Here is a 24808-nt window from a genome sequence, read left to right on the forward strand (position 1 = left end):
GTTGGTGCTTGCCCTCGGCTCGAAGTCATTAAGCGATCGGTCTGCATAGAGGGTGCGCGCATGGCGTTTGCCCATGCGAAGGTGGACTGGGGGAAGCTTGATGCTGAAAAGCTGATGACTGAGGGACCACCGGAGGGTAAGGAGCATCGCAAGCCCGAATTGTATTATGAGGGTGTCCTGAAAGGAGCCCGCCTTATGGCGGAACAGTGTACCAAAGACACTATATTTCCCTGAGGGCAGTCATGCTGTCCTTTGTAATGCGGAATACTTGCACTGTTATTGTTTATTGCCTGTTATATGAAGGTTTTTCTTCCTGTGCGGCCATTATATATATATATAAATTTTGAGAGTTGGCCAGTCGTCAGCTTCTGCCCCCACGTAGAAAGTACGGGGGTGTTCAGGACATACCTGAACACTCTTTATCCCATTTCTGGGTCCGTGAAGGAGGTGTTCATCACCGCGAACTAGGCAATCAGACTACAGGGCTTTATCACTCTCACTTAGCCATAGGAATTCGAGTATGGTAGGCGCAACCCCCGGTGTTCGGAGGACCGTACGAGGGGCTCTAACAGCGCCTGATCGGAAGGACGATCCGTCGCACTTTGCATTTGTTATGGCATTATGTGGAATGAATCTTTAAAGATTTTACAACCTCTCGAACAGCTGACCAGCTCTCGTCGTATCATGACAGCCAATTTTCGGCTTTCTCTACTGAGGTGCTCGTCCGGAAGAACCGGGACGCAATCACAGTACTCCTCCCAGCGCTACCTTAGCCGATGGAGCGGAACGTAAGGTACCAAAACATGGGAGTCAGGCAAACCCAACTAATGACCCAAGACATGATTCGGAGCTGATGCATATAGTGCTATAAGTTCGGGGCGCCGAGCGACCGAGAAGGTGACCAGACTTTGTTGCCATATTATGAGTGAGGGAGTCCTGGATTAGGGGGTATCCGTACTACCGGACTATATACACCGTCTGGATTATTAAAGCGTGAAGATACAAGACTCAAGACTACGGCCCGTGTCCGGATGGGACTCTCCTTTGCGCGGAAGACAAGCTTGGCGATCCGGATATTATATTTCCTTCCTTGTAACCGACTCCATGTAAACTCTAGCCCTCCCCGGTGTCTATATAAACCGGATCCGGACATATTGGATGATCTGGGGTGTTGGAGCTTAGGTCTTGGGTGTTAGAACTCGAGGTGTGAGAAGGAGCAATGGAGGTGGAAAAGAGGCATAGGCCTCGACCCCTTTATAAAGGGGATGAATATCAAGAGTCCTCAGCGTGACCGCTTGAGACTTATCCAAAAATACACGGAGTCATACCAACGGTCGTCATGGGGTCACACACGCCCATATTGATGGAAGATCCCGTAATAAGAGGAACACGATCTCTGCTTTGGCAGGACGTGCCAATAAAACCACCTGGAAATGTGAGTCGAGGTGGGGCAAGAAACGCCGGTTCGTGTTGGACCAGGCCACGATGCAAGGGCATGGCATACAAAGATTGTCAGCAGAACGGATTTATGCTATGCTCCCTACAATGGTATGTGAAGATCATCTTGCAGAGCCGGACACTATTTGTCGTAGCAGATACATTGGGGTATTCGGAGATGGAACCCGCCTTGCAATGTTGAAGACAAGACTGCATGCCGGACTCACCGTCATTGAAGCCTGGTTCAGGGGCTATTGAGGGAGTCCTGGATTAGGGGGTATCCGGACTGCCGAACTATATACATCGTTCGAATTATTGCAGCGTGAAGATACAAGACTCAAGACTCCGGCCCGTGTCCGGATGGTACTCTCCTTTGCGTGGAAGACAAGCTTGGCGATCCGGATATTATATTTCCTTCCTTGTAACCGACTCCGTGTAAACCCTAGCCCTCTCCGAAGTCTATATAAACCGGAGAGGTTGGTCCTTAGAAGGCCGATCACAATTACAATCATACCATCATAGGATAGCTCTTAGGGTTTAGCCTCTACGATCTCGTGGTAGATCTACTCTTGTACTACTCATATCTTCAATATTAATCAAGTAGGACGTAGGGTTTTACCTCCATCGAGAGGGCCTGAACCTGGGTAAACATTGTGTCCCTTGCTTCCTGTTACCATCAGCCTAAGACGCACAGATCGGGACCCCCTACCCGAGATCCGCCGGTTTTGACACAGACATTGGTGCTTTCATTGAGAGTTCCTCTGTGTCGTCGCTTCGAGGATTGATGGCGCCTTCAATCATCAACAACGCGGTCTAGGGCAAGACTTTTCTCCCTGGACAGATCTTTGTGTTCGGCGGCTTCGCACTACGGGCCAATTCGCTTGGCCATATGGAGCAGATCGATAGCTACGCCCCCGGCCACCAGATCAGGTTCGGAAACCTGAACTACACGGCCAATATCCGCGGAGACTTGATCTTCAACGGAATCTAGCCTGTGCCAGGAGCGCCGGACAGTCATGACGAGCACGGCCTAGACCTGCTGTCGAACAATGCTCGGGATATCACCCCTGCAGTAGCCCCGGATCTAAATCTGGAGCAGGTTGCGTTGCCTAAGGACGGAGGGGTGGACCCCGCCCTGCAGGCCGCATACTCATCGGTGGTGGAGCTGAACACAGGACTCACCTCTGTGGCGGCCTGTAACCCCGGGCCCCCGGACTCGTATCCGGTTGTTGGTTCTGGTCCGCACATCCTCGAGCCAGTCGAGCGCGGTTGGGCTCCGGTAATGGAGTTTACCGCTGTGGACATTTTCCAGCACTCGCCCTTTGGCGACATGCTGAACTCATTAAAGTCTCTCTCTTTGTCAGGAGGCTCTGGGCCGAACTATGTTCGGCTTGAGTGGGAAGCAGGCGACGAAGGAATTCGCTGCCACCCACCACCCACTTCATTGCCACGATCGATGATTTAACCGACGTTCTTGACTTCGACTCCGAAGACATCGACGGTATGGACGACGATGCAGGAGAAGCTTCAGAATCTCTGGGGCGCGGAACTACTACCTCGTCACACGATATATACATGGTGGATACACCCAAGAAGGACAACAACGATAATCCGGAAGATAAAACACCCGGGCAAAAGCCAAAACGGCGGCGCAGACGCCGCTCAAAGTCCAACCACAGTAAAAATAGCGACAAAAGCGCAAGAAGGATCGACATACCAGTAAACCGCGAAGGCAATAACGACCACATGGACCCAGCGATGGAGCAGGACAAGCCAGGTCACGCCAAACAAGTTCGGAGCAGATGCCCGATCACAATGATCCGGAGGGACGAGCTCATCAAACCACCCCAGGATAAGAACACAGTCCGGACGATGATGCATTCATCATTCCGGAAGAATGTGTGGAAGAGACAACCTCCACCGAAAGCTTATGGCCATAGCGAGAAGTCTAAAGAAGCAGAAGCAAGGGCTCACAGACACACAGGAAATGCTCAGTCACAGATGGAATAAAGTGCTAGACACTGAAGACAGATATGGCGATGATCGCCATACAAAAAGCTATCCAAAAAGCAAACTACTGCCAGAATTCGACAACGAGGCCGTTCCACCAAAGAATAATACGACTAGGAGACCACACGTACCGCTTCACAACCGCGACAGAACGGCTACCGACGCCGCGCACGATCTACGTGAGCATCTGGATAAGAAAGCCGGTACAACCAGGTCCATCTATGGATCTAAAGGACACACCCTGGCGAGGGACTATGGTCACCAAAACGATCGTACAAGCCAAATACCAATTCGGAATAAACACCGGACACAACAACAGCCGACTGCATGCCACAACGCGCCCAGATACAGAGGGGCTGCTCACCCCCTGTGCTTCACATAAGAAGTACTGGACCATGAATTCCCACAAGGTTTTAAACCTGTGAACATAGAGGCATATGATGGAACGACAGACCCAGGGGTCTGGATTGAGGATTTTATCCTGCATATTCACATGGCTCATGGGGATGACCTCCATGCCATCAAATACCTTCCCCTCAAGCTGAAGGGACCAGCTCGACACTGGTTGAAAAGCCTCCCCGAAAATTCAATCGGGAGTTGGGAGGAACTCGAGGACGCTTTCAGGGCCAACTTTCAAGGGACTTATGTTCGGCCTCCGGATGCAGACGATCTAAGTCACATAATCCAACAGCCGGAGAGTCCGCCCGCAAGCTTTGGAACAGATTCCTCACTAAGAAGAATCAAATTGTTGATTGTCCGGACGCCAAAGCCTTAGCAACATTCAAACACAACATCCGCGACGAGTGGCTTGCCCGGCACCTCGGCCAAGAAAAGCCAAGGATAATGGCAGCCTTAACAAGCCTTATGACCCGCTTTTGCACGGGTGAAGATAGCTGGCTAGCCCGTAAAGGCACCAACGACCCCAGCACATCCGAAATAAGAGATGGAAAGGGGAAGCCACGGCGTAATAAAAACAAACGCCAAAACAAGGAAGAGAGCCCGGACAACACAACGGTCAATGCCGGATTCAACGGCTCTCGACCTGATCAGCAAAAGAAGCCATTAAAAGGCAGCAAAGAGGGACCGTCCGGTCTGAACAGAGTCCTAGACAGACTATGCCAAATTCATGGCACCCCCGAAAAACCTGCGAACCACACGCATAGAGAATGATGGGTCTTGAAGCAGGCTGTCAAATTAAATGCCAAACACAAGGGGAGGGAAACACCAAGTGAAGACGACGATGAACCTCGCCAGCCAAACACTAGGGGATAGAAAAAGTTCCTGCCAGAGGTTAAAACAGTAAACATGATCCACGCGACTCACACATCCACGAGAAGGCCCGAACACGCGCATAGAGACGCGCACTGGATGTCTTATCCGATCACCTTCGATCACATGGACGGCCGAACTAGTATTCAGCGTGGAGGATCAAAGGCATTGGTGCTGGACCCAATAATCGACGGATACCGTCTCACCCATGTCCTCATGGACGGCGGTAGTAGTCTCAACTTAATATACGAGGACACTTTCTGTAGGATGAGGATAAACCCATCCAGAATTAGCCAAAGCAACACCACCTTTGAAGGGGGGATACTAGGCGTTGAAGCTTACGGCAGGGGCTCCGTCGTACTGGAGGTAACATTTGGCTCCTCAGGCAACTCTAGAAGCGAAGAACTACTCTTCACCATCGCACCCTTCCAAATCGGCTATTGCTTGGAAGAACGGCCTTTGCCCGCTTCAACGCATTGCCGCACTATGGCTACCTTACACTCAAGATGTCCGGTCCACGTGGCGTCATCACTGTTAGCCGAATCACAGAGCGCTCTTCACACGCAGAGGAACATGCGGCGGCCCTGGCGGCCGGACTGTAAGCGGCCTCCAATATCAAAAAACATGACTGGTCATTAAGACCACAGACACGGTTAGACGAGTCCGGTAGCCCAGATAAAACTGAACCAGGGCACCGTATATGTAATCCCATAGCGGACACCAGGGGCTATAAATATTTAATGCAGCCCCACACTTGGCTCAAACTTATTGGCAGGCCAACATCTTACACTTTTATTATCCATCGCATACTTACGTTGTACTCTCCTATGAGTTTTGTTTTTTCCACAGACAACATTCGTGTGATACCCTTCCAGGATACGGCACAACGGAGACAAAGGCGCAGACGTGCAGCAGGGCCCCGTTCAACAGGTTTCTTTTTAGATTAAGCCCCTGTGTAAACCTTTTCTATTGCCTCTTGTTGTTTAACCATCCCATGGGTTCAATACCCATAGAGGATACTGCTGTTATTGGCATCTCGCCACGACAGATTAAACGCACGTACCTGGAAATTTAGGGTTTATAATAGGCTTTCGTCAGCCTGTTTTCTTTTACAAAGACCGAATACCTTCGGGAGTGTTTGGCGTCACGAGTTTGGCCTTATATGCATCAGCTTCGAATCATGTCTTTGGTCAAATGTTGGGTTTGCCCGGCTCCTGGGTTTGCCGCCTTACGTTCCGTTATTATCGGCTAAGGCGGCCAAAGGAGAACTACTGCGATTGTGCCCTGGTTATTCCGAATGTGCACCTCAGTAGAGAAAGCCGAAAACTGACTGTCATGATACAACGAGAGGCTGTTCAACCAATCAAAGACTCACCGGAATCTTTAGGATTCCTCCGCATTAACGAAGGGCCGTTTCCCGGCCATGTACATACGCGCCCGTATTCGGATGCACGCGAAGGTACCAGGGGCTACATAGAAGCCCCACCGTTAGACCCCCATGGCTAAGCGAAAGTGTTACAGCTATATAGTCCGGTTGCCTAGTTCGACGTGTGATCACCTCCTTAATGGACCAGGACGTTGGATCAAGTGTGATTAAGCATATTTTTCGCGAACACCCCTGCATTGTATGCGTGGGGGCTGAAGCCAACGACTGCTAACTTTCGGATTACCTATATTTATATAAAAACGGCCGCAAAGGGGACACAATCATATTTTCGGGCAAAAAGTATAAATATAGCCTCATAATAAAAATAAAAGTTGTTTTTACAATGGTTCGACTTAACACTCGAACAAGACATTCTTCAAGCACTGCGCCTCTATTAGGCGGGCACCTTCTGTGACCTACGCCAAGTAGTGCACGGCCGGATATTGGCCTCCCGCCGGATCCTGGGTTGCTATAATGGTGGCCTCCATATCCGTCCAATAGGCTTTAACGCGGGCAAGAGCCATTCGTGCACCCTCTATGCACGTCGACCTCCTCATGACATCAATCCGAGACACGGCCCCAAGGAACTGCTGCACCAAACCAAAGTAACTGTCTGGCTTAGGCCCCTTCGGCCAAAGATGGTCTATTACAGACCGCATTGCAATCCCGGACAGCCTGTGAAGCTCCGCCACAGCAGCCACCTTCTCATTTAGCGGCAGTGGGCGAGTGCGAACATTGAATTGCAACCAGAAAAGCTTCTCCACTTCCTTATCACCTTGACCCTCGAAGAACATGGCAGCGTCAGCTGTACTATTCTCCATGTTCACATATGCGTCTGCAGGACTCCAGCGTCCAGCCAGGGGAGCATACTTTGGATCCAGCAACTTCGTCCGCAGTAAGTAGGAGCCCCCAGCCACGATTTTGTTGGCCTGTTGGAGCTCCTCCCGCATACCCCGGATCTCGGTCCGCATCTCTTTGGTGGCATTAAGTGCCTTGTCCAGCTCGGCCGAACTAGCCTTATTCTCCTTTTCAAGGAGTACATACCGGTCAGCGGCATTTTTCAACTCCCCAGCCATTTCGGCTATCTTTTCCTTGCTTCGGCGATGAGCAGCCTGTTCGGCTCCCAATTCTTCGGCCGCCTTTAGGCAGCCGCATTGCTAGCCCGAGCTTGTTCCTTGGCCTGAGAAAGTTCCTCCCTCAGGGCCTCCACGGCAGCAGCACCATCTGCAGTACAAACACATTGCAGTAATAGTATGCCCCTCTCGCATTTTTCTATACAACATAATAAGGGAAGTAGAGCACATACCCTGTGACTCTTCCAGCCGTTTGTTCACCAGCGTGATATCGGCATCGATAGATCCGATCTGCCTCCTTAATTTGGCAACTTCAACAGACTGGTCGGCTGCCGGATCCTTAGATACCTGCGCACATGTACAACACAACCATTACTATATGATCCCCCATTTGCCCCCTATGGCGGGCAACCAGAGTCTCATGGGCTACTCTCCATAGGGAGCACACCTAGCGCGTGCTTCACAACCAAAAAATAGTGCATTTTTCACTACATACCTCAAAGCCTTTGAGCAGGCTCATAAATGCCTCATTCAAACTGCTTGTAGCGGATGAAATCTTCATGAGCACCATGCTCATTAATGAGCGGTGCTCCTCCGAGAGCGTGGCTCGCTCTAGAAGGGCTGTCAGTACATCCGGCCGGACGCCGAACTGTGTCGGACCCTTCTCATCGCCCCCCGTGGGAGCCAAATGCTCCGACAGATACGGACACCTCTGTGATGACACCTCAGTGTCGCCCACTTCATGAGGCGGAGAGGTGGGTGGGGTCTCACTCTCCATCATCTCTGGAGGAAGATCCCCTAAAGACGAACTCTATTGAGAAGAGCTGCTCGCCGGACTGCAAAAGACGAAGTCCCAGTTATGGATCTAGGAGAAACACCATACCTTCAAATTAATGATTAACTTACAGCTCGGTGGAGGACTGGCCCGTTGGTGGTCATGACGCGGTGAGGGTGCCCGTCACGGCAGAGCCCCCTGGTGATACCTTCTTCCCTTACTTGGGCATCTCCGCCTCCAAGTCTTCGGAGGCAGCCTTCTTCCTCCCGCGCGGGGAGGAGGCTTTGGCCTCCCCTTCCCGACTATCCTCCTCAGGAGAGGAAAGATTCCCCCAGTTTGGATGTGTAGTGTGTGAAGTTCGGCTTCACTACCCTTTCCTTCGCCTTTCCCTGAGGGGATCTTGCTGAGCACCTGGCCAAGCATCTTGGCAACGGTTGGACCAGGCGAGCCTTCAGGAAGTGGCGCCGAACACCTAATTCTCTCCACCTCGTTGAGCCATTCCTGGCCACGGAGGGTTTTTCAGAATAATGGTTATGACAAATATAAATGAAGTTTCCGGCTTTAAGGTTACTTAATTGGGCATCTAGGCGATTGCAGCTTAGGCCCGCATCCTCGGTGGTGTCCGGACACTTTACTTGTGGTCCGAAGAATAATTTACACATCCCTTCGAGCTTCAGGCCGAAGAAGTGCTTAATAGTCCGCGGACCCTCCGGATTGAACTCCCACATCCGGAGAGGCCGTCGTTTGCACGGCAACATCCGTCGGATTAACATCACTTGAATTATGCTGACAAGATTTATGTCCCTCTCAAGAAGCTCCCCGATGTGATTATGTAGTATTAGTACATCACTAGCGGCGCCGAATTCCATCCTACATCGGTCCAAGACGCCAAACATGATGGAGGGCCCGAGCGGAACTCAGGGGCGGCTACCCACTTTGTGCCTCTGGGAGCCGTAACATAAAACCACCTTCGTTGCCATAGATCGGATACTTCCGGGAAAGAACCCTCTGGCCATGGGGCATCGGTGTTCCTGCTTATTATGGCACCTCCGCACTCCGCATGTCGCCCCTCGATCATCTTCGGCTTCACATCGAAGGTATTGAGACATAAGCCAAAGTGTGGGGTGACGTGGAGAAAAGCCTCGCACACAATAATGAACGACGAGATATGGAGGATATCATCTGGAGCCAGATCATGAAAATCCAACCCATAGTAGAACATGAGCCCCCTCTCAAAGGGGTCGAGGGTGAGGCCCAGGACTCAGAGGAAGTGAGGGACAAACAAAACGCTCTCATTGGGCTCCGGTGTAGGGATAACTTGCCCCGGAGCAGGAAGCCTGTGCTTGATATCGGCGGTCACGTATCCGACCTCCCTAAGCTTCGTAATGTCCTCCTCTTGGATCGAGGAGGCCACCCACCGGCCTTTTGCGTTGGATCCGGACATATTGGATGATCTGGGGTGTTGGAGCTTAGGTCTTGGGTGTTAGAACTCGAGGTGTGAGAAGGAGCAATGGAGGTGGAAAAGAGGCATAGGCCTCGACCCCTTTATAAAGGGGATGAATATCAAGAGTCCTCAGCGTGACCGCTTGAGACTTATCCAAAAATACACGGAGTCATACCAACGGTCGTCATGGGGTCACACACGCCCATATTGATGGAAGATCCCGTAATAAGAGGAACACGATCTCTGCTTTGGCAGGACGTGCCAATAAAACCACCTGGAAATGTGAGTCGAGGTGGGGCAAGAAACGCCGGTTCGTGTTGGACCAGGCCACGATGCAAGGGCATGGCATACAAAGATTGTCAGCAGAATGGATTTATGCTATGCTCCCTACAATGGTATGTGAAGATCATCTTGCAGAGCCGGACACTATTTGTCGTAGCAGATACATTGGGGTATTCGGAGATGGAACCCGCCTTGCAATGTTGAAGACAAGACTGCATGCCGGACTCACCGTCATTGAAGCCTGGTTCAGGGGCTATTGAGGGAGTCCTGGATTAGGGGGTATCCGGACTGCCGAACTATATACATCGTTCGAATTATTGAAGCATGAAGATACAAGACTCAAGACTCCGGCCCGTGTCCGGATGGTACTCTCCTTTGCGTGGAAGACAAGCTTGGCGATCTGGATATTATATTTCCTTCCTTGTAACCGACTCCGTGTAAACCCTAGCCCTCTCCGAAGTCTATATAAACCGGAGAGGTTGGTCCTTAGAAGGCCGATCACAATTACAATCATACCATCATAGGATAGCTCTTAGGGTTTAGCCTCTACGATCTCGTGGTAGATCTACTCTTGTACTACTCATATCTTCAATATTAATCAAGCAGGAAGTAGGGTTTTATCTCCATCGAGAGGGCCCGAACCTGGGTAAACATTGTGTCCCTTGCTTCCTGTTACCATCATCCTAAGACGCACAGATCGGGACCCCCTACCCGAGATCCGCCGGTTTTGACACCGACAATGAGTACTATGAAGCCCCTGGCATAATGGGGCATGACACTATGTGCGGGTGCCGTTGTGACGAAAAAGGCGTCAATGAGGAACGACGGCCGGTAAGTGTTATCTAAGTCTATGTATTGTAGCAGAGTGACATGCCTATGCGTATGAGTACAATTTATGCTTATGAAAAGAGGTGTGCTGGCGGAACCTGTCGTGGCCGGACTGGTGGAGGCTGTGTGCGGATCCGAAGTGTATCTGGACTGTCTCCTTGGGGGGTACTTATGTGTTCCCGCCTTGTGCGTCCGAGCTGATTCCATGTCGCCAGTCCTGTTCTACGCAAAAGTTAGTCTATAAAGACAAATGCTTAGAGGCAATTGCATGTCATATGGTGGCTGAGCCGCGGGTGCCTGATCGGAGCCTGGCCAAGCCGGGCTATCATGCTGTAAAGTAGCTCGGACTCCTCTGTTGATATCCGGGTGGTTGGCTGTCGAATCGAAGTTCTATAAAAGGGCACCACTCGCTATCTCAGCGGCGGTATAATTTCCACTCTTCGGGTGGAGTTCGGCCTTGCCCATTATTGTGACCATGTCACATGGGTTTGGCCTGTTGTTGTACCGCGTTGAGTCTAGCCAACGCGGTTCGTCCCGGTAGTTATTGTATAAGGGGACAATGCTGAAGACTTATTCTTTGGCGTGTTATTTGTTTGGTGGTTCGGAGACAACCTCCAGGGTGGTGGGCCTGTAAAACTTGGCCTTTTCACGTGGGACGACATCTTTTTAAAAGATGTTATTAATGGGTTTGATCCTCGAGCAATCAATACCTATCTGACAAATATTGTCCTAGCGCAGCGAGTTTGGCTGCTGTTTATGCCCATAGGGGCTCGTGTAAGATGGAACCCGCAAACTATTGGGTTGATGGTAGGTGCAATTAAATTGCTATGGTTGATATTGTCTAGACGGTCTATGTGATCGGAGATGATTGACTGTGTTTTTGTACCATGTGGTGACTTGTATTGCTGAGTCGGCATCCCGAGGAGTACGCATTCGTTCCCTTGTTGGTTTACGGAGGATCTTCCTTTGACCTCGCCATGTTTGGTGGTCTGGGCTTCTCGTTGTTTGAGATCTCCTTTCATTGTTTCCGGTGTATGACCGGCCGCTTTGTTTTGAGGATCCGGCATTCTCTATTGGTATGATTGGCCGCCATTCTAGGGGTACCATGAATTTGACATGATTGGTCGAGTATGCTGCCCGGGCCGAATGTGCATGAGCTGTTTTTTTGCTGACCGGACTAGGGGCCGCGAAATTCGGCACCAACTCCCTTGTCTTGGTCGTCATCATTATTTTTGTGACGCTTATGTCTGTTGCGTCGAGGTTTATTTATGCTGCCTCGCGTTTCCTGCGTATTGCCCCGGACCGTGATGTATTGGCATCAGGTTGTGGGCCTTAGGGCCTTCTTCTCAGGTTGAGGTAGCGAATTGTGCTTTGTGTACCCTTTGGCGGGGCGGTCAAGTCCGTATTCCTTGGTTGCTAGGACCTTGGTCCATCTGTCTGTGAGCAAATCTTGGTCAGCTTTGAGCTGCTGTTGCTTCTTTTTCAGGCTTCTTCCCGTGGCCATAAGTCGTCGCTTAAAGCGAACTTGCTATGCGGGATCCTCAGGCATGCCGAAGTCATCATCGCCGAGGCTCACCTCGTCTTCGAAGGGGGGCATATAGTTGTCCTCCTCCAAGTATCCGTCTATCGCCTGTCCGGCCTGCTCGAAGGCAGGCTGATCGGGATTGTATTCATCTTCGGCACCGTCCGGATTGTTTTTGACTCATGTGCCGGTATTGTTGTGGCGGGGCTTGGAGCGGCGCTGATGACGCCCATACATTACCTTCTTCCTTGAGGGGTTATCCTCCATTGCCACATCGCCATTGGTTTCTTTGGGAGTGTCCACCATGTATATGTCATACGAAGAGGTGGCTGTCCAGTGCCTCGTGGGCGGTGGTTCCTGTTCTTCTTCCGCACCGTTGTCCACACCGTCGATGTCTTCAGAGTCGAAGTCAAGCACGTCGGTCAAATCATTGACTATAGCAACGAAGTGGGTGGTGGGTGGGCAAAGAATCCCCTCATCGACTGCTTCCCACTCGAGCCGGACATAGTTCGGCCGAGAGTCTCCTGACAAAGAGAGGGACTTTAATGAGTTCAGCATGTCGCCAAAAGGTGATTGCTGGAAAATATCCGCAGCGGCGAACTCCATTACCGGAGCCCAACCAGATTCGGTGGGCTCGGGGGCGTGCGGTCTGGAACCTACATCTAGACACGAGTCCGGGGGTCCAATGACACAAGCTTCCTTGGGGGTGGAGCCTGTGTTTGGCTCTATCCCCGATGAGTGTGTGGCCTCTGGGGCGGGGTCCATCCACCCATCGTCGGACATCGCAATCTTCCCCAGATTTAGGTCCGGAGCTCCTGCAGGCGCGATATCCCGAGTATTGTCCGACAGCAGGTCTAAGCCGTGCTCGTCATGACTGTTCGACGCTCCTGGCGTAGGCCTGAATCCTTCGAAAATCAAGTGTTTGCGGATATCGGCCGTGTAGTTCAAGTTTCCGAACTTGACCTGATGGCCAGGGGCGTAGCTATCAATCTGCTTCAGATGGCCAAGCGAGTAAGCCCGCAGTGCGAAGCCGCCGAACACGAAGATCTGTCCGGGGAGAAAAGTCTCACCCTGGACCGCATTGTTGTTGATGATTGAAGGAGCCATCGAGCCTTGCAGCGATGACACAAAGGAACTCTCAATGAAAGCACCAATGTCGGTGTCAAAACCGGCGGATCGCGGGTAGGGGGTCCCGATCTATGTGTCTAAGGCTAATGGTAACAGGAGGCAGGGGACACGATGTTTTACCCAGGTTCGGGCCCTCTCGATGGAGGTAAAACCCTACATCCTGCTTGATTGATTTTTATGATATGAGTATTACAAGAGTTGATCTACCACGAGATCATAGAGGCTAAACCCTAGAAGCTAGCCTATGATGATTATGATTGTCCCTCTATGGACTAAACCCTTCGGTTTATTTAGACACCAGAGGGGGCTAGGGTTTACACAGAGTCGGTTACAAAGAAGGAGATCTAATATCCGAATCACCAAGCTTGTCTTCCACGCAAAGGAGAGTCCCATCCGGACATGGGATGGAGTCTTGAGTCTTGTATCTTCACGGTCCAATAGTCCTGCCAAAGCATATAGTTCGGCTGTCCGGATACCCCCTAATCCAGGACTCCCTCAGGGGGAGACGATTTACCTTCTCCTGGCTATAAATGTGCGAGCGGGTGGAGCCCCTGCCCATCTCTCTTTCGTCTTGCTTCCTCCTGCTTCTTCTCCTCTCCATCTTGCTTCCATGGCGCCGATCTGGAGGTTCTCCATGGCAGAGAAGGGGAAGGCCCCTAGGGAGGGGCCCGACCCTCTCCCGCCGAAGAAACGAATCCGCCTTCCTGACGATACCCGTGTGGGGCGAGAGGTGGCCAGGCCTTGGCAATCGAGGCCTCCGCCTGGTTTCCCTCTCCCCCTATACGCTCACGCTCAAGATGATGGAGTGCGCCGCCGCGCAGCACCCGATGAGGATGGCAGGGCAGCCATTGCCCTGCCGGCCGCACCACGGACCGACGCTGAGGGTAGCTCGCGCGAGTTCATGGTGTTGGCGGCGATGCCTTCCGACACCTGGATCCGACTCCCGCGGTTCTTTTACCCCGAGTTGCCTCCGAGGGGACCGATGGAGCTGTGGCTGCGGCATGACGGGTCCCGCAGCTTGGCCATCGGGGCTGAAGTCGAGGTAGTGCCACCTGGAGACGTCTTCATGAGGCGAGGATGGGGCGAGATCGCCCGGGCTTGCCGTGTGGAAGGAGCCCTGGCGATCCACTTCGAGTATGACGGTGTGGCCATCCTATCCTTCAAGGTCTTCAACAAGCGGGGCAAGCAGCTGGAGTGCTGCCCCGGGGGAGACAGCTCGAGGGATGCCATAGTGGGTGCTGGATATGCCGCTGCCCCCTTCAGCGCTTCGTCCAGCAGCAGCGACGACTCCTGGGTATCCAACGACTCTCCTGAGCCCAGTGATTCTCCGGAGTCAAGCAACGACATCTACGTGCCACCGAGCTCCCGTTGAGGCCGGAGTGCTGCTGCCGCTGCCGCCCGGTGCCGTCGACGACGCCGTAGGACCTAGTAGTTTCCTTCCCTGGGTGAAATGGAGATCAGCCCCCGTGGGGCTTGTAAGGATCGGAATATATTTAATATCAACGCCGTTTCTTTTGATCTTGCGATGGATGCGCATATTCCAGTTCTGATAGGTTCCTCCTTTTTCTTTTCTCTAGACAACGTGGTGCTCTACACCGGCAGGACCCAGTCCCCAAGCAGGCTTCAGCCGTCACTAGTATGCCAGGTCGCGATGCCGTGGTCAAGGCTAGGAGGTGAGCGGCCCAAGGTCCGGTAAGAGCCCATGAGATCCGACGCTGATGAGGTCCCCTTTGGCGCGCAAGCAGCTGTACAGAAAATCGAAAAGGGGAGGTGAACTGCCCAAGTGGAACTGCGAGGCAGGGCGTGTGGAGCGAAACTGGTGCTGTAGTGAGCCGAGACTTGTCTTTTTGCTGTCTGAGTCCATTGGGGAGGTGATACTTGCTATCGCGCCCGTGGTACCGTCAGGTGCAGCCTATCTTGGCCACTCTCCTGCCTTGCTTGCCAAAGTGCTCTACGTCCTCGGGACCCGGCCCTCGAGCGAGCTCAGCCGCCGCTGGTATACCAGGTCGCAATGCCATGGTCAAGGCCAGGGGGTGAGGGCTAGAGAGCCAGTAGGAGCTCCCAAGACGCGATACTCGGGAGGCCCCCCTTTAACGTGCAAGCGACTCGCAGGACTAGACGGTGGCTGCCCAAGCCGACCTTTGGCTCATCGCCAAGTGAACCTGCAGGTAGGTGACAAAGGAGGCCGAGAGCCCCAAGGGCGTGAGACGGAGGCACCGAGGACCTTGCGAGTTGGTGCATGCATGGCGGGCCATGAACCAGAGTTTGATCCCCGGGTTTATCAGTGCTGCAGGGACGGGCCCGAGCACAAGCGTCGTGCCGATGTGAGTGTGAAAGTGCAACTATCCCTAGGTGGTTTTGGTAATTCATAACAACATATAGCTCATTGAGCTAATGCTATTCCGAGACATATATTTCAGGAAAGCTCAATGAATGGCATGGCATGGATGATGAAAGTGGGTCCCTCAAAATACTAAGGACAAAGGATTGGCTCAAGCTCATTAGCTCAAGACTCTTCATTTTACATTTTAGTGATCCAAGGTCACATTGAATCTATACGAAAAGCCAATACTATCAAGGAGGGATGAGGTGTTGCTTAATGAGCTTCTTGCTTCATGTGATTAGTGATATGCTCCAAAACCCTCAGCTACTTTCTCACATCCACAAATGACCTAAACCCAAAGCCAAAATCGGTCACACCGATTCTTCCTATCCGGTGCCACCGAGTTCAAATGTCATAGCCACTGCCACAAACCCTAGGCAAATTGGTTCTACCGATAGGGATCTCGGTCTCACCGAGATGGGATTATAATCTCTTTGTTTCCCTTCGTAACGTTTTGGTCAAACCGAAGTGAGTGATCGGTCCCACCGAGATTGCAATGTAAACTCTCTGTTTCCCTTTTGTAACATTTCGGTCTCACCGAAAAGAGCAAATCGGTCCCACCGAGTTTACCTGACCAACTCTCTGGAAAGCTTATTACCAAAATCGGTCTCACCGAGTTTGTGTAATCGGTCTTACCGAGGTTACGTTATGCCATAACCCTAACCAAACCGGTCTTACCGAGTTGCATGTCAGTCCCACCGAAAATCACTAATGGTCACTAGGTTTACTAAATCGGTCCGACCGAGTCTGTTGAATCGGTCCCATCGAGTTTGGTAAATTGTGTGTAACGGTTAGATTTTGTGTGGAGGCTATATATACCCCTCCACCTCCTCTTCGTTCATGGAGAGATCCATTAGACTAAACCTACACTTCCAACTTACCATTTCTGAGAGAGAACCACCTACTCCTGTGTTGAGGCCAAGATATTCCATTCCTACCATATGAATCTTGATCTCTAGCCTTCCCAAGTTGCTTTCCACTCAAATCTTCTTTCCACCAGATCCAAATCCTATGAGAGAGAGTTGAGTGTTGGGGAGACTATCATTTGAAGCACAAGAGCAAGGAGTTCATCATCAACGCACCATTTGTTACTTCTTGGAGAGTGGTGTCTTTGAGATTGGCTAGGTGTCACTTGGGAGCCTCCGACAAAGATTGTGGAGTTGAACCAAGGAGTTTGTAAGGGCAAGGAGATCGCCTACTTTGTGAAGATCTACCGCTAGTGAGGCAAGTCCTTCGTGGGCGACGGCCATGGTGGGATAGACAAGGTTGCTTCTTCGTGGACCCTTCTTGGGTGGAGCCCTCCATGGACTCGCGCAACCGTTACCCTTCGTGGGTTGAAGTCTCCATCAACGTGGATGTACGATAGCACCACCTATCGGAACCACGCCAAAAACATCCGTGTCTCCAACTACGTTTGAACCCTCCAAACCCTTCCCTTTACTTTCTTGCAAGTTGCATGCTTTAATTTCCGCTGCCTATATACTCTTTGCATGCTTGCTTGAACTGTGTGATGATTGCTTGACTTGTCCTAAGATAGCTAAAATCTTCCAAACTCTAAAATTTGGAAAAGATTAAGTTTTTAATTGGTCAAGTAGTCTAATCACCCCCCTCTAGACATACTTCAAGGTCCTACAAGTGGTATCAGAGCTTTGGTCTCCATTTGCTTTGATTTCCATAGCTTTTGGTGGTCATAGCCTTGGTTTCACAACCTAGGAGAGTATGGCGTCTAGCGAGGGAAATTATCACCGTAGAGGTCCTTACTTTGATGGTACTAATTTTGCTAGTTGGAAGCATAAGATGAAAATGCATATTCTCGGACATAACCCCGCCGTTTGGGCTATTATTTGTATTGGCTTGTAAGGTGAATTCTTTGATGGGAGAGAGCCAAAGCGTGAAGCTAATGCGGAAGAATTGAAGATGCTACAATGCAACGCTCAAGCTTGTGATATCATGTTCAACGGATTGTGCCCCGAAGAATTCAACAAAATCAACCGTCTTGAGAATGCAAAAGAAATTTGGGATACTTTGATTGATATGCACGAAGGTACCGAATCCGTCAAGGAATCCAAGTTGGATGTGCTCCAAAGTCAGCTTGACAAGTTCAAAATGAAGGATGGTGAAGGTGTCGCTGAAATGTACTCTAGGCTTGCTCTTATTACAAATGAGATTGCCGGCTTAGGAAGTGAAGAGGTGACCGATAGATTCATCATCAATAAGATCCTAAGAGCATTGGATGGAAAGTATGATACCATGTGCACATTGATCCAAATGATGCCAAACTGCAAAGATCTCAAACCAATGGAAGTCATTGGAAGGATTGTTGTTCATGAGATGTCACTCAAGGATAAGGAGGAACTTCACAACAAGTCAAGTGGTGCTTACAAAGCCTCAAGTGAAGCTCCCGCATCATCAAGTGAGAAACAAACCTTCAATGAAGAATTGAGCTTAATGGTGAAGAACTTCAACAAATTGTACAAGAGTAGAAACAAATAAAGAAGCTCCAAGTCAAGGTCTTACCATGACAAAAGATCTTCCAGTCGAGAGCGCAATTGCTACAATTGTGGGAGGCCTGGACACTATTCCAATGAGTGTACGACACCCTACAATAGAAGAGAAGATTCTCCAAAAGGAAGAAGTAGAAGAGAAGAATCACCACAAGGAGAGAGGAGGAGTAGAGATGATCGTTATGAACGAAGACCCTCACGGAGAAGCAAAGATTCGGAAAGGAAGGACAAGTCATCAAGGAGCTACACAAAACGAAGACATCAAGCTCATGTTGGTGAATGGGTTTCCGGCTCCGACTCCGACAAACACTCCGAGAGAAGCTATCACTCCGGCTCTGAACATACTCAAGACGAAGGTGTTGCCGGTCTAGCACTTGTGTCAACCAACTCCTACGACATATTTGATTCACCAAATGAAGGAATTGGAAGATGCTTCATGGCCAAAGGTCCAAAGGTAACACATCCTGAGTATGTTGATTTCAATAGTGATGAAGATGACTTACTTGTGGATGATGATTTACTATTTGACAACTCTAGTGATGAATACTATGATGAAACGTCAATTAATCATGCTAATCAAGATAAAACGAATGACAATGATAAGGAGAATATTGAGCTTCCAACTAAAGAACTAAACACTCTTAAGTTAGCTCATGAAACTATCTTCGAAAATCATCGAGAACTTTTAAGGGCTCATGAGAAGTCGCGCTTTGAAAAGCTCAATATTGAGCAAGAGCATGAGTTCTTGAAAGCAATCAATGATGATCTTCGTAAGAAAAGTTCTTCTTACATTGCCAAGCGTTTACTCCTATCTACTTACATGCCTCAAGTCAAGTCTAGTAACAAGTACAAGAAAGATACTTCCTCTAGTAGTAACAATAATAACAATGACAAATCCAATATTGTTGCTTCTAGTAGTTCTCTTGATTCCACTAATGATTCTCTTAGCCAAGTTACACTTGAGCAAGAAAATAGCTTATTGAAGGGAATTATAGAGAAAGGTGTTTACAAGAGACTTGCCGGGAGTAAGCAATTCTAGGAAATTGTACGCAAGCAAGGAAGGCACCGGAAGAATCAAGGTGTTGGTTTTGAACGAAAGTTCAATGCCAATGGAGTTGAGTGGGAAGAAGATCAATACCCCAAGACGAAGTTTGTTCCTCAACAAGAGAAGTATGATCCTACTTCCTTGAAGGGAACACAAGCTCAAGATGATCTTCCACCACAAGACCATAAAGGCAAGGACAAGCTTCAAGAAGAGATTGATGCATTTGAAGAAGCACCCAAGGCCTCCGTCAAGTGGATTCCCAAGACTACGTCAAGTTCTACTTCATCAAGTACAACTACAACTCCAAGGATTCCCATCAAGATGATGTGGATCCCAAAGAAGAAGAACTAGAGAGTTCTTGAGGGTGACTCCGCCAACATTCTTCACTCATATTATTATGGCAAGGACAAGTGCAATCAACTTCCACATCTTGCACTAGTTCAAGGAGTCACAAACCCTCATGTTGGTAAGGCAAGGAACAAGGTAACCTAATGTTTTCATGGACATCATCTTGTGTGTGCATCACTCTATGTCTATGGATATTCTTGTTTGTTCCTTGTGGGACTAACCCATGTAGGTATGTTGAAAGTGCAACTCACTCCAATGGATTGCTCCAAATGATCTACATCAACATTGAGCATCCACATCTTCAACACCTACATGAAGTCATCATTGACAAAACCCAAGGTTAGTTCATCCCCCTAAAAGGGGATCTCACATCTAGGGGGAGCTTAACTCTAAGACTTGAGTCAAAGCAACTCTAATGGTGTGAACATATCAATGCATTATGTAAAAGTGGTAACCCCACTTGGGCTTAAACGATGAGTATGACCTATGATCAAATGTTTATCATTTGACTCCTAAGTCAATATACTCATATATAGATGACCTAGTCATCGCCAATTGTTTGATAGATGCTAGAATTGATTGTGCATGCTTTGCCACATATTTCATTTGCCATCTTATTGTGTGAGCATGTTGGTGCATATTTTACTCATTCAAGGACATCCACTTGTTGTTTTGATTGTTTGGTTCTTCCTTCTTTTGGCCAAGTGGATGGACAAGAATGCCTAAGAACTTTCTCTAGCTATCGATGCTTTTCTCATCTCAAACTCTATTCATGCTACATCACAAAATTTGATCAAGTCAGATTCGAACCACTCTATGTGAGGAGCACTCGGAGTCCCCGATTCGTCATAGACTTAAACTTCCAAAACTTCTTTGTGCTTCTCGGTCTGACCGATTCCTCCATTTTGGTCCAACCGAGATCACTAAGTCGATCTAGGTTTTCAATCTCGGTGCAACCGATTTGAACTTTTCGGTCACACCAACTTACTGTAACTGAACACAGTTATGCATCTCGGTGCCACCGAGTTGTTCCACTCGGTCACACCGACAGGGTCGGGCTATATATAGTCACGGGCAAAATTTGGAAATTTCTCCGAACCCCTTCACCCGCGCAATAGCTCGTTCTACCTCCAAGGTCTCCGGATCGTCTCCTCATTGACAGCCGCCTCCTGTCGCTGGTCTCCGCCGCCGTCAACGGAATTCAACCACGCCGTTGCCGCGGTAGCGAGTTCATTGCCAAGCTAGGGTATGGACTCGATCACTGTGCTATCCTCGTCCAATTCCTAGCACATTGAGTTCTTATTGATTCTTGCCACGATTGAAACACTTTGATCTAGTCAATGCAATCCATAGATTAGATGAGATTTGAAAATTTAGGGTTAGGTTTCCGCCGAAACCATCTCGGACCCACCGAGATGAAAAACTCGCTCCCACCGATTTGGCTTATGCCATTGCACTAGTAACTCTCGGTCTGACCGAGAATTGCTAATCGGTGCAACCGATTTTAGGACTTTGTGAAACCCTAGTAGTCTCGGTGCCACCGAACTGTGACTCGGTCCAACCGATTTCATCATTTTAGGTTCCAAAACTGCTTCGGTATCACCGAGTTTGAAAATCAGTTGATCCAAAATGCTTTCTGTGGAAGACTAAAACTGAATTTTTTGAATCATTCTTTTGCAAAAATCTTTGCATTTTGTGATGCTCATCCACTCCATCTCATCTATAACTCTTCACAGGGTCAGCAGTTAGAGTTTGCAGCATGTCAGTCCAGAGTGACAGTCAGAACAGGTCAGAAGGGCAGATGCAAATGAGTGAGGGCACTAGTCCCTCTAGCACTTCAGATGAAGGCAGCAGGAGCACTCCTAGCAACCTGCCTAAGGCTGCTACCAGGCAAAGGAAGAAGAGAACTTCAGACTCTGAAGATGAGGATTATAGAGCTGAAGAGGATGAAGCTACTTCCAAGAAGGTAGTGCACAAGAAGGTGCTTAGTTCAACTGCAGTAAAGCCAGGCATGAAGATCAAAAGGCCTGCAGGGAGACAACCAATGTCCAAAGCCAGAGCATCAACTCAACTGCCTGAGATGCCTGAAGAGACAGCTGCTGAAGGAAAGAAAAGGAAGGAAAGGGTCAAGAAGACCATGGCCAGAGTAGTTGGGCAACCTTCCATGATGGAAGAAGAAGTGCTTGCTGCACCAGCACCAAAGGCAACAAAGCTTATTGGAGATGCTATTAGATCAGGGGCTGCAACATCTAAGCCCAAGGAAGCACCCAAAGCTGCCCCCAAGGCCAAGTCTGCACCAAAGAGGAATACCAGGAGTATTCCAGCTGCTGAGAAGAACAAGGCCCCAGTGCCTGAGGTTGCTGAGGAGGAAGATGAAGAAGGACAAGTTCTGAGGAAGCTCAAGCCCAAGATACCAGACCATAATGATGCCCATCCTCTAGCTGAGGACATGAACATCAGAAAAGATTCAGGGTTGAGGCTATGGAGGATGGCGGATCCATATGCCACAAGGAGAAGAACTGCCGTTGATTATAGGTTCCATACAAAGGAACAGTAGGACTTCTATGAGACAATCTTGTTGGACAAAAATCCCATTGTGTGTGATATGAGGTGGGTCAACTGGACCTACATGAAGGAGAATGAAGAACACTATCCAGGAGTTCAAGACAGTTTTGTTGCTTGTGGAGTTGCAGATTTTGTTGGGCAGAAGCTCACAAACTGGAATGATGAACTCATTATGCAATTCTACTCCACAGCACACTTCTATTCAGATGGAAGGATAGTTTGGATGTCTGAAGGTACAAGGTACCAGTCAACTGTTGAGGAGTGGGCAAAACTGATAAATGCCCCAAAAGAAAATGATGATGATCTGGATGTATATGCCAAGAAGAAAATGGGATGTAATACCATGGCACATATGTACAAGGAGATCCCAAACAAAGCCCTAGAGACTTTCTCTTTTGGATCAGTCCACTTTCTTATGTCAGGGCTGCCTGCAATCAACTGGATCCTAAGGCACACTCTATTGCCTAAGTCAAGTGACCACAACATGATCAGAGGGCATGCAATCAACATGTTGCATTTGTTTGATGTGCCATAGAAATTCAAGGTCATGAGACTTATAGTAGAAACTATTAAGAGGATTGCAGCAGATCATAAGAGGAGTTGTGGATATGCCCCTCAGATTCAGGAGTTGATTAACTCAAAGATGGGCACAGGCAAATATCTATTGGATAGGGAACATTTTCCTCTCTATCCAGACTTTGAGGATAATGAGGTTGTCATGAATGAAGATGAACCATCATCATTTCAAGCTCAAGAGAAGAAGGAGAAGGCTAGGAAGGAGAAAGTTGCCAAGATGCCAACTCAAGAGGAGGCATCTGAATATTTCTTGAAGAACAAGCAGGAGCAGCTTGGTTACTTGATAGCATCAACACTAAGGATTGAGAAGGGGTTGGCCACCTTAACTCAGAATCAGGAAAGCTTGCAAAGAATCATGGAACAAAAATTCTATGATCTTGATGTCAAGGTAACTGAGATTCAATCAGTTGTGGAGCAGCTGCAGGATGACATGCAGGAGAGGAAGGGCAAGACTACCACTAATGTATTTGCCAGAGTGCCTAGAGCTCAAAGGTCAGCTGCAGTGCCAGTGACAGACACTAGAGCAACATCATCTACACCAGCCACAGCTCCTACAGTTCCAGTGCAACCAGCTCCAGCACCAACACCTCCAGCTCCCTCTACATCAACTGAAGCCTTCGTCCTTGGAGTTATCCGGACAAGCGACTCGCAGGGCTAGACAGTGGCTGCCCAAGCCGACCTTTGGCTCATCGCCAAGTGAACCTGCAGGTAGGTGAAAAAGGAGGCCGAGAGCCCCAAGGGCGTGAGACGGAGGCACCGAGGACCTTGCGAGGTGGTGTATGCAAGGCAGGCCGTGAACCAGAGTTTGATCGCCGGGTTTATCAGCGCTGCAGGGACGGGCCCGAGCACAAGCGTCGTGCCGATCTGAGTGTGAAAGTGCAACTATCCCTAGGTGGTTTTGGTAATTCATAACAACATATAGCTCATTGAGCTAATGCTATTCCGAGACATATATTTCAGGAAAGCTCAATGAATGGCATGGCATGGATGATGAAAGTGGATCCCTCAAAATACTAAGGACAAAGGATTGGCTCAAGCTCATTAGCTCAAGACTCTTCATTTTACATTTTAGTGATCCAAGATCACATTGAGTCTATACGAAAAGACAATACTATCAAGGAGGGATGAGGTGTTTCTTAATGAGCTTCTTGCTTCATGTGCTTAGTGATATGCTCCAAAACCCTCAACTACTTTCTCACATCTACAAATGACCAAAACCCAAAGCCAAAATCGGTCACACCGATTCTTCCTATCCGGCGCCACCGAGTGCAAATGTCATAGCCACTGCCACAAACCCTAGGCAAATCGGTTCTACCGATAGGGATCTCGGTCTCACCGAGATGGGATTGTAATCTCTCTGTTTCCCTTCGTAACGTTTTGGTCAAACCAAAGTGAGCGATCGGTCCCACCGAGATTGCAATGTAAACTCTCTGTTTCCCTTTTGCAACATTTCGGTCTCACCGAAAAGAGCAAATCGGTCCCACCGAGTTCACCTGACCAACTCTCTGGAAAGCTTATTACCAAAATAGGTCTCACCGAGTTTGTGTAATCGGTCTTACCGAGATTATGTTATGCCCTAACCCTAACCGAATCGGTCTTACCGAGTTGCATGTCAGTCCCACCGAAAATCACTAACGGTCACTAGGTTTACTAAATCGGTCCGACCGAGTCTGTTGAATCGGTCCCACCGAGTTTGGTAAATTGTGTGTAACGGTTAGATTTCGTGTGGAGGCTATATATACCCCTCCACCTCCTCTTCATTCGTGGAGAGAGCCATCAGACTAAACCTACACTTCCAACTTACCATTTCTGAGAGAGAACCACCTACTCATGTGTTGAGGCCAAGATATTCCTTCCTACCATATGAATCTTGATCTCTAGCCTTCCCAAGTTGCTTTCCACTCAAATCTTCTTTCCACCAGATCCAAATCCTATGAGAGAGAGCTGAGTGTTGGGGAGACTATCATTTGAAGCACAAGAGCAAGGAGTTCATCATCAACGCACCATTTGTTACTTCTTGGAGAGTGGTGTCTTCGAGATTGGCTAGGTGTCACTTGGGAACCTCTGACAAAGATTGTGGAGTTGAACCAAGGAGTTTGTAAGGGCAAGGAGATCGCCTACTTTGTGAAGATCTACCACTAGTGAGGCAAGTCCTTCGTGGGCGACGGTCATGGTGGAATAGACAAGGATGCT

This window comes from Triticum dicoccoides, chromosome 7B (genome assembly GCF_002162155.2).
Source record: "Triticum dicoccoides isolate Atlit2015 ecotype Zavitan chromosome 7B, WEW_v2.0, whole genome shotgun sequence".
NCBI classification, from domain to species: Eukaryota; Viridiplantae; Streptophyta; class Magnoliopsida; order Poales; family Poaceae; genus Triticum; species Triticum dicoccoides.